At 39.8% G+C, this 13,815-nt stretch overlaps 1 protein-coding gene across 2 annotated transcripts in view; it reads left to right on the forward strand.

Moving 5' to 3' along the window:
• FTSH11 (FTSH protease 11) overlaps positions 1–13,815 on the forward strand; it is a 201,345-nt gene that overhangs the window by 152,369 nt on the left and 35,161 nt on the right. The window lies entirely within an intron of this gene.

Raw genomic sequence — 13,815 nt, forward strand, 5'->3', positions numbered from 1 at the left:
AGGCCTTAGTGCAAAAATAGGTAGGTTGCTAGATAGTCACTCTTAGGTCAGATAATGGGGGGACTTTTGTTCTCATTTTCTCCAACTTTTGTGCAACACATGGCATTAAGCATCTATTTACCAAACCTTACACCCCTCAATAGAATGGTATTGTTGAGTAGAGAAGTTACACAATTATTGAGATGGCCTTGTTTTCGTTGGAGTACAAAATTGTTCCTAATAAATTTTGGGCAAAAGCGGTCTACATTTCTTTCTTGTTGTTGACTATGCCCTTGCTTGCACCTCCTTCATCCCTTTCATTAGCCACCTCTTTGTTTCCCCCCTTATGTTGGCTTACCATTCCTTCCCTAGTCTCGCCTTTCGGGCCCCTCTCCCACACTCCTACCACCCCGTCGTCTGCCCGATCCATTGACCCTCCGCGCTGCCCTCACCTACCCACACCACCTTTTCCTTCGTTGATGCCGATCATGACCTCGTCATCACCCACCTCAGATGTTCTCTTCGTGTCGTTCCCTTCATGAACCTTCTCTGTTCTTCCACCATGCTTGACCTGATCTCCACAGCGATCCAAGAGTTTGCCATCCTCTCTTTGCCGCATTTTTCCGCCCCTCTCGTAGCCTGTCCCTCCCGCTCCAACTCCTATCCCTAGAATCGTTGGTTTGACAACGATTGTAAGTCCTTCCACGACCTTGTTCACTCCACCTTCACCGATTAGGATCCCTCCTTTCCCCAGGTTAGGCTCTCCTATTGTAGCTTCCTTCGTTGGAAGAAGTGTCTCTTCTACCTTGAGCAGTGTAGTTCTCTCAACTCTTCCCTTCAGATCTTACCAAAGCACTTTTTGGTGCACACTTTTCCCCTGCCATCCGCTTTCCTTGCTAACCTAGAGTTCAACTCCCTCTTCTCCCACATTGTCACCCTCTACGACATTCCTTTTCAGACTTCCCTTTGCTTCACCCTTGCCCCAATTGCCACCTCTTTACCATATCCACCATTTTTGAGGTTGTTAGAGCCATGAGTTGCAGCAAGTCTATAGATGAGGAAGGGTTCCAACCATAATTCTTCAAGTTAGGGATCTTTGTTCTTCGATTGTCTCTTGCTGCTCTTTTCAACAAAATGGTTTGTACTGACTTTTCGCCGTCTCGGTCTAACCACATTATTCACCTAATCCTCAAGGTTGGGCCAACTTTTGATCCAGGTTACTACAGGGCCATCATGATTAGATGCACCTTTACCAAACTCTATTCCATAGTTCTGCACATTACTCTCACGAGACAATTGGACAGATTAGCTTGCAGGGCCAAAGGCCAAGCTGGCTTTATGTGATGACCCCATCTTTTAGCCTTCACGTTCTCCAAAGTCTAACTGGAGCATAAGAGGAAATCAAATTAATTTCTTATAAAGTCATTAAATAAATTAAAATTAAAAATTAAAAGGTGACTTTATATTCAAGTAATTTAAATAATTATTGTATTACAAGGGAGAAGCTTCTAGAGTGTGTATTAATTATTGGAAAGGTGGAAGTCTCTAGTAATTTAATTTTCTAGAAGCACAATTAATTATTGTATTGCAAAGGAGGAGTTTCTAGAGAGTGCATTAATTATTGGAAGGGGGAAGCTTCTCACACTTGCAATTAATTAATGTTTTAGTTCCTTCTAGAAGAGTGAAGGAAAAGGATAAATAGGGGTGAGAGTCTCATTGTTGAGCATCGGACTTTTGTTTATGACATTTGATAAGAGCTTGGATGTGTGAGTTATAACTTTCTTGGCAATAGAGGACATTCATCCTCTCTTGTAACATTCTAGACGCCATTCCCTTGGGGTTTGGCCTTTGTAATAGATTGCTTTGTACTTGATTTTATCATTTTGAGAACTAATATAATTTTAGCACTGGTTCAGTCTTCAGTTTGCATAAAAAATCTATTTCAGCAGTTGGTTTAGTTTTTGGGCATTTCTAGGGTGCCCATTACAGTGGTATCAGAGCTTACTTGCAAAGTGTTTCACAAAGTTATAGCTGGTAGGAGACCATTACATTACAGTGGTATCAGTGCTGCCCATTACAGTGGTATCATTGTAAGAGCTAATATTATTTCAGCAGTGGTTCAGTCTTCAATTTGCATAAATTCCTTCTTGCTCATGTTGTATGGATTGAAACCTATGCAAAGACATTTAAATCGCTTTCAGCAATTGGTTTAGTTCTTGGGCATTTCTAGGGTGCCCATTTCAGTGGTATCAAAGCTTACTTGCAAAGTGTTTCACGAAGTTATAACTGGTGGATGCCCATTATAGTGGTATCAGAGCTTACTTGCAAAGTGTTTCATGAAGTTATAACCGGTAGGAGCCCATTACATTACAATGGTATCAGAGCTGCCCATTATGGTGGTATTAGAGCTATAAGTCCTGCCATCCTGTGGAGATTTCAACATCTATGTTTAAGCATGCAACAAGGGCTTTATAATTTCCGCAATACTAGAGCAAGACAAAGTAGGAGTTTAGACTGGCAGAACCAACAGGGTAGTTCATCCGTGTAGAGGGACATTCAATCCAGTCATATAGACACAGAGGAGATATTCTTTGAACAAGATAGCAGTATGGGTGACCGAGATGATAGGAACATTGGTCCAGATCGGGAAAATGTAATGTTCAGGTTATTGGATACATTAGAGGAGGGGCAACAGATGCAACAGGAGCAGAATAGGCGAATGGATATGATGTTGCAACTAATGGCTAGGCATATGGGCATCAATATTAATCCAGGTGATGCCAACAATGGAAACAACAATAATGGGGGCAATGATAATGGAGGCCGAGGCAACATTAATGGTAATAATGGACATGACAACAATGGGAATGAGGCTGATAACTTTAGACATGTTGCATGCCCAGCTCGAACAGTTTGCTCGAGACCTCTTCTACCCACCTTTCCACCCAGAGATCCAGTTCAACTAGTTAATGAACTACAGATTACGGAGTTACATGATTAGTTTAGGAGGGATTGGGAGGCTAGTGGACCAGAGTTTTAGGCAGACATTTCTCTCAGAGATTACTTGGACTTGAGGATGAGACACATGCCTAGATCAGGAGGAACAAGTCAAAACCTTGAGCTGAGAAAGAAAGTTGGGAAACTTTCTTTACCTTATTATGACGCTTTAGGGAAGATGACCGCACGAGCTTGGGTGCAGAAGATGGATACATTCTTGCAGCTGAATCCTATGCCTGAAGAGGAGGCTATAAAGTATGCAGCTATTCACTTGGATGGACCGGCACATGAGTGGTGGCACCATGGCATGGTAACCTTGGGACACAATCAGATCACATCTTACGAGGAGTTTACTGAGAAGCTCATAGAAAGATTTGATACCAGGGATCCTGAATTACAGTTTAAGGAGTTGGCACAAGTCAAGCGGTGGGGATCAGTTGAGACGTATATCAGTGAGTTTTAGAGGCTAGCTGTGTTGGTCACAAATATTTTAGAGAGAAGGTTGGTAGTGTTGTTTATGGATGCACTCTCAGAACCCTTGCAAGGATGGGTCAAGGGGCATGACCTAGCTACGTTGGAAGAGGCCACTAAAAAGGCTTGTGACTTAGCACCTTCTTCATTAAGGAGTAGATTTCAGCACAGGGATTCTTATATGAAAAAGGACAAGGAGAAGGACAAAAAAGCTTTTCACAAGGATACTCAGCCAAAAATAGATAAGTTGGATAATGACACCTTGAATGATTTAAGAAAGAAGAAGTTATGTTTTCATTGCAAAGAGCCTTGGAATTTATCTCATAAGTGTCCTCTCAAGGCTAAGGCAAATCAAATGGAGTATTTCTCAACAGAAGAGTCACAGTCAGAGAGGGAGGATCAGCACTCTGATTCAGATGAGGATAGCACTACAGAGGAGAGCAACATTCTTGAGGATGAGAAGTCATTAGCACGATTAACGTGGGGCTTAGAAGGCAATCACATTTAAGGTCAAAGGTTCTATCCAAGGGCAGAAAGTGATCTCACTCATTGACTCTGGGGCTACACATAATTTTATAGATGCACAATTGGTAGCCAAGAGAGGTCTATAGACTGAGGAGCACGCTAGATTTAGAGTTATGGTAGCTAATGGTGACAAACTATTATGCACTCGGAAGATATCTAATCTTCATATCAGGTTTGGAGATGGCTATGAGTTGGAAGATGAGTTCTATGTGGTAGACATGGGAGACTATGATGTCATCCTTGGCATGGTATGGATGGCCTCGCTAGTAGAGTTCACACTTAACCTAGCCAAATTGGAGATGAAGTTTCAGCATGAGGGAAGAACTGTTGTACTTAGAGGACTTTCAGATGGGAGTTGCAAAGTAGTTTCCTTGAGGAGAATGCAGAGACTTTTTCGGCATAATAACATAGAGTGGGCAGCAGAATGTTTCACAATGCCAACTTCACAAGAGTCACAAGTGAAGAGTCATCCACCAGATATCCAAGAGATACTTGACAGGCACACTAAGGTATTTGGCGAGATTCCACATGGGGTTCCTCCTGACAAGGGGATAGAACATGTTATTGAGCTCGAGGAGGGAGCCAAACCAGTCATGATTACTCCCTATCATCATCCTAAGAAACATAAGAATGAGACAGAGAAGGCAATTAAGGAGTTGTTGGAAATAGGACATTTTAGGCCTAGTAAGAGCCCCTTTGCTTCAGTAGTAGTGTTGGGAAAGAAGGAGGATGGGACGATGCGCATGTGCATTGATTACAGGGCATTAAATAAGAAGACCATTAATAATAGATATCCCATCCCACGAATAGATGAGCTGACTGATGAGTTACATAGTGTATGCTTTTTTACAAAGATTGATCTACGGTTAGGGCATCACCAGATTAGGATGAGGGAAGAGGACATTGAGAAGACAACTTTTCGGTGTCACTATGGCCACTTCAAGTTTTTGGTTATGCCATTTGGGCTAACCAATGCCCCTGCTACATTCTAGAGTTGCATGAATTAGGTATTCAGGGAGCAGCTTAGGAGATTTGTCTTGATTTTATTTGATGACATTTTAGTCTTTAGTAAGACTTGGGAGGAGCATTTACAACATCTTGAGATGGTGCTGTCCACTTTGGAGAAAGAGTCACTGTATGCCAAGGAATCTAAGTGCGAGTTTGGGATGACTGAGCTACTATACCTTTGGCATATCATTAGCGCAGATGGAGTTCGGGTAGATCCTGAAAAGATTAGGGCTATTGTTGATTGGCCTACTCGTACGAATCTTACATAGCTTAAGGGATTCCTTAGTCTCTGCGGATTTTACAGTAGATTTGTTAAAAGATTTTCACAGATCGCTGCACCCTTGACAGACCTTACCAGGAAAGGGGCCTTCACATGGACAGAGGTAGCTTAGAGAAGCTTCAATCATTTCAAGAAGGTGATGTCATCATGTCCAGTACTAGCTCTACTAGAGTTCACAAAGCCATTTGAGCTTCATTGTGATGCGTCAGGAGATGGGATTGGGGCAGTTTTGATGCAGGAGAAGCATCCCATTGTTTTTAAGAGCAGGAAGCTCTGTGGAGTGGAGAGGAGCTATTCCATTTATGATGGAGAGATGTTGGCTATAATGCATGCATTGGCTAAGTTTCGGTCCTACCTAGTTGGGGGAAAGTTTGTTATCAAAACCGATCACAACAACATCAAATGCTTCATGAGCCAACGTGATTTGAATGATAGACAACAGAAGTGGATTACGAAGTTACAGGCCTATGACTTTGACATTGAGTTTGTCAAAGGTAAGAAGAATGTGGTGGCAGATGCTTTATCCAGGAGACCTCATATTTGTGCTCTAGCTGAGATTACAGGAGATTGGAGAAATAAGATCATAGAAGAGTATGCGAGGGACACTTGGGCTTCTGGAGTAATTGTAGGCACCATACATGATGATCGTTACATGGTGATGGACAGATTGATAAAGTTTCAGGGTAGGATATATTTGATTCCTTCATCACAGTTTAGGGAGGTAATACTGAAGGCATTTCATGATGCACCTACAGCTGGACATCCAGGGGTCTTTAAGACCTACAGGCAGATCTATGAGTGGTTTACATGGAAAGGGCTCAAGGATGATTTTCAGAAGCATGTCAAGGAGTGTGCAATTTGCTAGCAGAATAAGGGAGAGCACACATATCTTGCAGGGTTGTTACAACCTTTGCCCATTCCAAATAGGAAATGGGAAAGTATTTCTATAGACTTCATCATCGGGTTACCACGAGTACAAGGGAAAGATTGCATCTGTGTGATAGTTGACCAGCTGACGAAGTTTGCTCACTTCTTTGTTATTCCATCCACTTACACAACAACACAGGTGGCCGATCTTTTCTTCAGAGTGATATTCAGGTTACATGGGCTACCTAGTTTTATTGTCAATGATTGGGATAGTAGATTCATGAGTACTTTTTGGCAAGAACTGTTTAGGTTGTGTGGTACAGATCTTACACCTAACACTAGTTATCATCCATAGAAAGATGGGCAAACAAAGATCGTGAATAAATCGGTGGAAGCATATCTGAGGAACTATGTGACTGCACAACAGAGGGCTTGGGACAAATGGCTACATATGGGAGAGTACTGTTATAACACCACTTATCATATGTCCATCAAGATGACTCCATTCATGGCACTGTACGGTTATGAAGCACCTAGTTTCATGGATATGGTTTTGGGGGATAGTAGAGTGCCCAAAGAAAAACACTTCTTGCAGGAGAGTCAAGATATTTTGAGGGTGCTCAAGGAGAATATACAGCAAGCCCAAAATCAGCAAAAATTGTATGCTGACTAGCACCAGATAGAGCGCAGTTTTGAGGTTGGGGATATGGTTTACCTGAGGCTACAACCATATAGACAGTCATCACTCAAGAAAAGCGGAGTAGAGAAGTTGAAGCCTAGGTTTTATGGCCCCTATAGAGAGATTTGCAAGGTGGGTGAGGTTGCTTACAAGATTGAGCTTACAGAGGCTAGTCGGGTACAATATGTGTTTCATGTGTCAAGGCTTAAGAAAGCCATCGGTCAGAGAGTTGTGCCTTCAGCAGAATTACCACCATTAGATGAGGAGGGAAAGCTCGTATTAATTCCTGAGGCTATTCTAGATACTAGGGAAAGGACTTTGTGAAGCAGGTTGATTAAAGAATATTTAGTCAAATGGAGATATCTGCCAGAGGAAGATACTACTTGGGCGAGTGAGCAGGTGCTACAGCAAATAGGACTGAGATTGTTTGAGGACAAACAATTTCAAGGAGGGCGGATTGTAATGACCCCATCTTTTAGCCTTCACGTTCTCCAAAGTCTAAGTGGAGCATAAGAAGAAATTAAATTAATTTCTTATAAAGTCATTAAATAAAGTAAAATTAAAAATTAAAAGTTGACTTTATATTTAATTAATTATTGTATTACAAGGGAGAAGCTTCTAGAGTGTGTATTAATTATTGGAAAGGTGGAAGCCTCTAGTACTTTAATTTTCTAGAAGCACAATTAATTATTGTATTGCAAGGGAGGAGTTTCTAGAGAGTGCATTAATTATTGGAAGGGGGAAGCTTCTAGCACTTGCAATTAATTAATGTTTTAGTTCCTTCTAGAAGGGTGAAGGAAAAGGATAAATAGGGGTGAGAGTCTCATTGTTGAGCATTGGATTTTTGTGAACGACATTTGACAAGAGCTTGGATGTGTGAGTCACATATCTTTCTTGGCATTAGAGGATGTTCATCCTCTCTTGTAACATTCTAGTTGTCATTCTCTTGGGGTTTGGCCTTTGGAATACATGGCTATGTACTTGATTTTATCATTGTAAGAGCTAATATTATTTCAATAGTGATTCTGTCTTCAATTTGCATAAATTCCTTCTTGCTCACGTTGTGTGGATTGAAACCTATGCAAAGACATTTAAATCGCTTTCAGCAATTGGTTTAGTTCTTGGGCATTTCTAAGGTGCCCATTTCAGTGGTATCAGAGCTTACTTGCAAAGTGTTTCACGAAGTTATAACTGGCGGCTGCCCATTGCACTTTAGAGCTAGTTTTGAGACTGCGGATCATATTCTCACCCTCCGGGCCATTATTGAGGATGCTTGACATTGCTTGGCGGAAGTCTACTATTGCTTTGTAGACTTTTGCAAGGCTTTTGATTTTGTTCCCCGCTCGACATTATTTCAACTACTCAAAGATACTGGGATCTCAAAGATTTTACTTGTGGCCATCATGGGACTTTATGAGAGGGTGGTTGGTCGTCTTAGGACTCCCCTTGGCTTCTCTGATTTCATCTAGAGTTCTATTGGGGTTAAGAAGGGCTGCGCACTTTCTCCTACACTATGTGGTGTTTACATTAATGAGCTTGAGACTTATCTGAGTTGCTTCTCGCTTCCTGAGGACGGGTGTTGCCTTCATCAAGTCTTGATTTCCATCCTCATCTTTGTTAAGGACATAGTGCTGCTATCCTCCACCCCGGATGGGTTACTATGTCTTTTGGATGGTTTGGCCATGTTTCGTGAGTCTCGGCAGTTGGTGGTTAACCTGGGCAAGACTCGGGTTATGGTTTTCAACTACTTGAAAACCTCACATCTTCATTTGTTTAGAGGGATCGAGATTGAGATGACCTCTAGCTACACCTAGGTGGGCATCAGGTTTTCTGTGCCCCGTTTCAATCTGAGACTAGCCATGATGTTGCACGTCAATAAGGGGTTTGGTTCACTTGCTTTTCTTGAGAGACAATGCTTCATACACCACTTCCAGGATACCATGTTGAAGATGTCTATCTTAGACTCCCTGGTTAGACCAATTGTCCTTTATGGCTCGACAGTCTAGGGACCTCCCATGTTGGCTATTGATTGGGCTTCGATTGAGAGGGTTCAGACTCTTCTTCTTGGGTGTTTTATCCGTTGTCAGCCGACCACAAAATGTAGGTACTTGTACAAAACTTTTTCAACTTAGTTTCACATTTCTCTGAGTTAGTTTATTATTTAATTGGATAACATTGATCAACCAGTCGACTCCAATTGATATAATGGATCCGTTTTACTAAAGGTTTTCGTCAAGTCGTTTTAGTTTTTCAATTTGTTTAGCCCATGTTTGATTTTTGAAGCATTCAATGTCCTTCATGTTTTTGAGTGTGTTTGTTAGCTTTTGGTCTTCTGATTTTGCTCAAATCATTGCTTTTGGTTTTCCCTTCGATTTGGTCTATCTTAGGGCTTAATCAGAGTTGGCAATCAAAAGATATGATCATTTTAGTACACAAAAAATGGACTCTCTAGGTGCAACTTCATGATTTAAAAAACCATGTTATATTTGACATTCACTCTTTGAAAAATATCACTTAAAATCACTTTATGTTATGTTTTTAAGTTACTTTATCATTTTAATTTATCACTTAAAGTAACTATAGACCACTTTATGTTATATTTTAAAGTTTGAGTTGCTTTTTAATTTTTCACTTCAGTGACTATATTAACTATATAGTTTGATTTATTTTTGGAGTAACTTTATATTTTATTTAAAACATATAAGTTAAATATTACTTTTGAAATGATATTTGCTCATAATATGTTAATTCTATTAGGCAAATGTTATTTTTGACCCAATTAAGTGATATTTCCTCAAAAATCAATTAAACAAGTGATTAATTGATCACTTAAGTTGTTCAATTTCATGTCTTTCAACCCATTTACATGTAAATATGCATGTATTTTAATATGTGCAATGTGTCTCCAAGAGTGTGATTTGCATCTTGGAGCCTTTTAAAAACATGTAGTGACCCTTGGAGAGTGTGATTTTGCACTTAAAGGCATTCATTCCAATGCAAGTTTTAAAATATGCAAATGCACTCCAAGAGTGCGATTTGCATTTAGAGACCAAGTGCATGTAATTTAAAACACGCAAATGCACTCCAAGAGTACGATTTGTATGAAAGACTCCATTTGATGATATTTAAAACATGCAATCTCTATTATAGAGTGCGATTTACCTTTGAGACACAAGCAAATGCAAGATAAGAACCCAATTTTGGATTTCAAGGGCAAAACTTCATGAAGAATATGTGTTTGTAAGAAAATGCCCAGATCTGCCCATTGTATGGCTCAAAATCTCTCCAACTAGGGCCATTTTTGCATCTTTTTGCATTCTCCTGCATTAAATGTTGGATTTCTTGCATAAAATGGTGCATATTATGGCATTTTGAAGCCATATTTTGCCTTAAAAAGTCCATTTCTTGGTGTTTTCGATCACGTTTTGGCTCTAGGAGGAGCCATTTTGGGGTTTAAATTCTTATTAGTGCTGTTGGTAATCATGTTATTGTCCTTCAATATCAATACCAATTCATGTCAGGCTTTGTAAGACCATGTTTTTGATAAAAACAGCTTCTACTTGGAGTTTATGACCAAAAACGGTTTGTGTTTAAGAGATCTTTGATCACATTTTTGGCATATCCGTGCAAAATGGCCATTAATTGCTCATCAATCATCCATCACTTGCAAGGTTGAAAATGTCAAGTTAGTTGTATGTGAATTCAGATTTGGAGGATAATTGGTTTTCAAATCTATCAATCTTCCTATTTTGGCTATTTGATCCCCAAGTAAGTAGACATTTTCAACTTTGCTCATTAAATCATGCTTATCTTGCTATTTTGCTGCATATTATGGCTTGTCTTTTGCACATTTGTCCAAATGTCTGCTATGAAAGGTTCAAATTCTCTTAAATAAGATGAAAATCTTCATTTTTACATGCTTGGATTTTCCCAAAATTGAAATTCAAATGTGCATAAAAGAGCAACTTTGTTGACATGTTTGAGTCTAAGACCAAAGGTATGTGTTTGTTTTCATTGGTTGTTTGCTTGCTTTTTCGTTTTTTTTTCTTTTTGAAGAAGTTGCAAGTTCTTTAGAACTTAAGTGCATTTCACTTCATTCCATTTCTTCACCTTTCCATACATGTGCATTATTTCACTCCACATCCATCATTACATGCCAAGGCACATTGCATCCATTTCCTTCATATGCAATTACATTTCAAGAGCAATTAAATGTAATTCCAACCTCCATCTGCATTTACATGTAATCTCATCCTTCATATGCGATTACACCTAATCTCATTCTTCAAACCTCATTGCATGATTACATCAATTCCAGATTACATGTAAATCACTTTACATGCAATTGCATCTAGAAAACCTGATTTTGAGTAAAGGTCACTCTTTAAAAGTCAAGTCATCATTTACACACATTCCCATGTGCCTAGCCTTCATTTCTCAAAGCATTTACATAAGGACTCATCCTTTTTCCACATGCTTTCATCTCCAATAATCGTATTGCAGCCTTTGCATATTCTTACCACTTCATTCATGGTTGTTACACAAGATCTTTGAGTATTTGATCCATACTCCAAGCATTTTGCCCTTCACAGATCCTTTGTTACCGATCTAGAATCAACTTCTTTATGGAATCAATATCCTTTGATGATGTGTTCACATTTTGGAATTTTGTTGCAGCACAAGATATGCCCTCATCCACAAAATCCAAAAGAAAGTTGAAGTACCGATACGACAAAGAGTTAGCTCATGCAACTGCATCCCAAGTTTCATCACCTCTAAATAATGTTTTTGACATAGAGATCGGGCACGTTGACATGGCTGATTTCTTGTAAAGGATTGAAGCCCCTACAAATTGAGAGATGCGACATATTAAGAAGAGCAATATTCACTTGGTGTCTACTTTCCCTATAGTTGACCTGGAACTAGAATTTGTTTTGGGAAGTGCAAAGCATTTCAGCCCAAAGTCCAAGATTATCAAAGATGCAGATGGGAAGGTTATTAGTAGCCTTGATCCCGAGGTTATTGAATAGATATTCAAGGTACCTCAGAGTGCGGAATGTGTGGATCTGACAAAAGAAATGTCACAACAGATATGGAATAAGGCAACTTATAAAAAAAATATATAAACCCCTTCTGGCTGGAATCTAAAAGAAACAACAATTTCTCAAGATGGCCTAAGGCTAAAATCCTTCACATATCTAGTCTTAAGACAAAATGCAAAGACTTGATTACTCTCATTAGCTAGAATATGTGGTCTCAAGGATTCCAGTGACTTTGAGCCATGGATGTACAAATTCATCTTTCAGATCTTCAACAATGAAGAACCTATCTTCTAGGGTGAGGTTATCAGTACTGCTATTTGTGAGCAGTTGCTTAATGTGGGAACCACAGTGCCATTTTACATGAACTCCTACTTGGTCTACATAGCTGCATCCATGTGATCTTTCTTGGGTCTTTCCACCAAAGGGGATTGGTTATAAGTTCCTATCTGGGACTACTATGATCAAATTACCTTGTCACATAGCAAGTATCACTACAGGAGAGTCCAAGATGCATTTTTTTGATATTTCTGGTGTTTGTTTGATAAACAACTAGTAGTCAAGCAAGTGTTAGATGAAGCTTGGAATAGGGTTAATCAATTTGGTGCTATCTTTTTGTAGTTTCCAACTTTTACTTATTTGAGAGTTGGCTATTTCAAAGGAGAGCCATATACTCTACCAAGATATGCTATTGATAAGATCATACTAATTGAATTAGCCGGACAACTCATGGAAGTGCAATCATATCAAAATACTCAACACAGGCTGACATTTGGTATCACTTCAACCAACCCCTTGGTGATTAGTCAGTATATAATCAATTTAGTCTACAAGGCGAAGAATACGGAGGCAAAACTTCATCTTATCACATTAAAGAGGTTCAAGGCTAGGTATGATTTTGATTATCGAGGAATGCACTCAATGATCAAAAGAGTGTTCACCCATGTCCATCGCATAGAGGACATATGGATTGACCTGCGCACGGAGCTGGACATCACGAGGATGGACCACTGCAAACTCACTTTGTAGTAGATCGTAGATCTTAACATGCTCTAAATCCCATCACATCTCCGGATTGAAGATGATGGCAATGTTCTCGATCTAGAATACCATCTTGCTGGTTTTGACAAGTAGTGTCCTTTTCCTATAGAGTGGCAGTAGAAAGAATGCATATCTGTTTTTGATAGATTTCAGTCTATCTTGGTAAATATCAATAAATGGTTAAAGATCAAAGGCCTAAAAAGGGTGAATCCTAAGCTCGAGGTAGACTGTGGTAGTTTTGGACCACCTGGAAGGAAATCCCAGTTGGAAATTTCAAGCAAAGATGGTGCATCTTCTTCCTTCCCGGCTAAAGGTGAATCCTGAGCTTGGGGTAGATTGTGGTAGTTTTGGGCCACCTGGAAGGAAATCCCAGTTGGAAATTTCAGGCAAAGATGGTGCATGTTCTTCCGTTCCGGCTAAATCCCTCAAGTTTAAGTTGAAAGGTGGAAAGGGATGTAAGTCACCTCAAGAATCTTCACAAGCACCTGTGCAAGCTCAAGAAGCTAATGAGGAGGAAGGAGAGGTTATGATCATATCTCCTTCAAGACCAATAAATCAGCAAGGTCCATCCATTCAGGAAACACCTTTTTGGGTATCGTAGATGATGACGTGGATTCATTCTCCACTGTTTTCACACCTACCATCCTTGCCTCAAAAGTAAACACATTGGCGCTTCCTATCTCTTTAGCGGCTCCTATTCTAACAGCGGAGCAGTGTGAGAATTTGGGGAATATGTTTGAAGACTTACCAACATTCAGGGAAGGTCAAGTGTCCCAACTTGATACTTCAATAACTAGTTTTGAAGTATTCATGAAAGATTCTTCTCATCAGGTACCTCTCAGTGCAGCTGTACAAACTGAAGCATGCTCAGTCACCATCGAAATACAATCAGGATCAATGTCAATGCTTGCTACTATCCCTGATTCAGT

This window comes from Cupressus sempervirens, chromosome 7, assembly GCF_028749045.1.
Source record: "Cupressus sempervirens isolate cs-2001-9-10 chromosome 7, ASM2874904v1, whole genome shotgun sequence".
In the NCBI taxonomy this organism is placed as follows: Eukaryota; Viridiplantae; Streptophyta; class Pinopsida; order Cupressales; family Cupressaceae; genus Cupressus; species Cupressus sempervirens.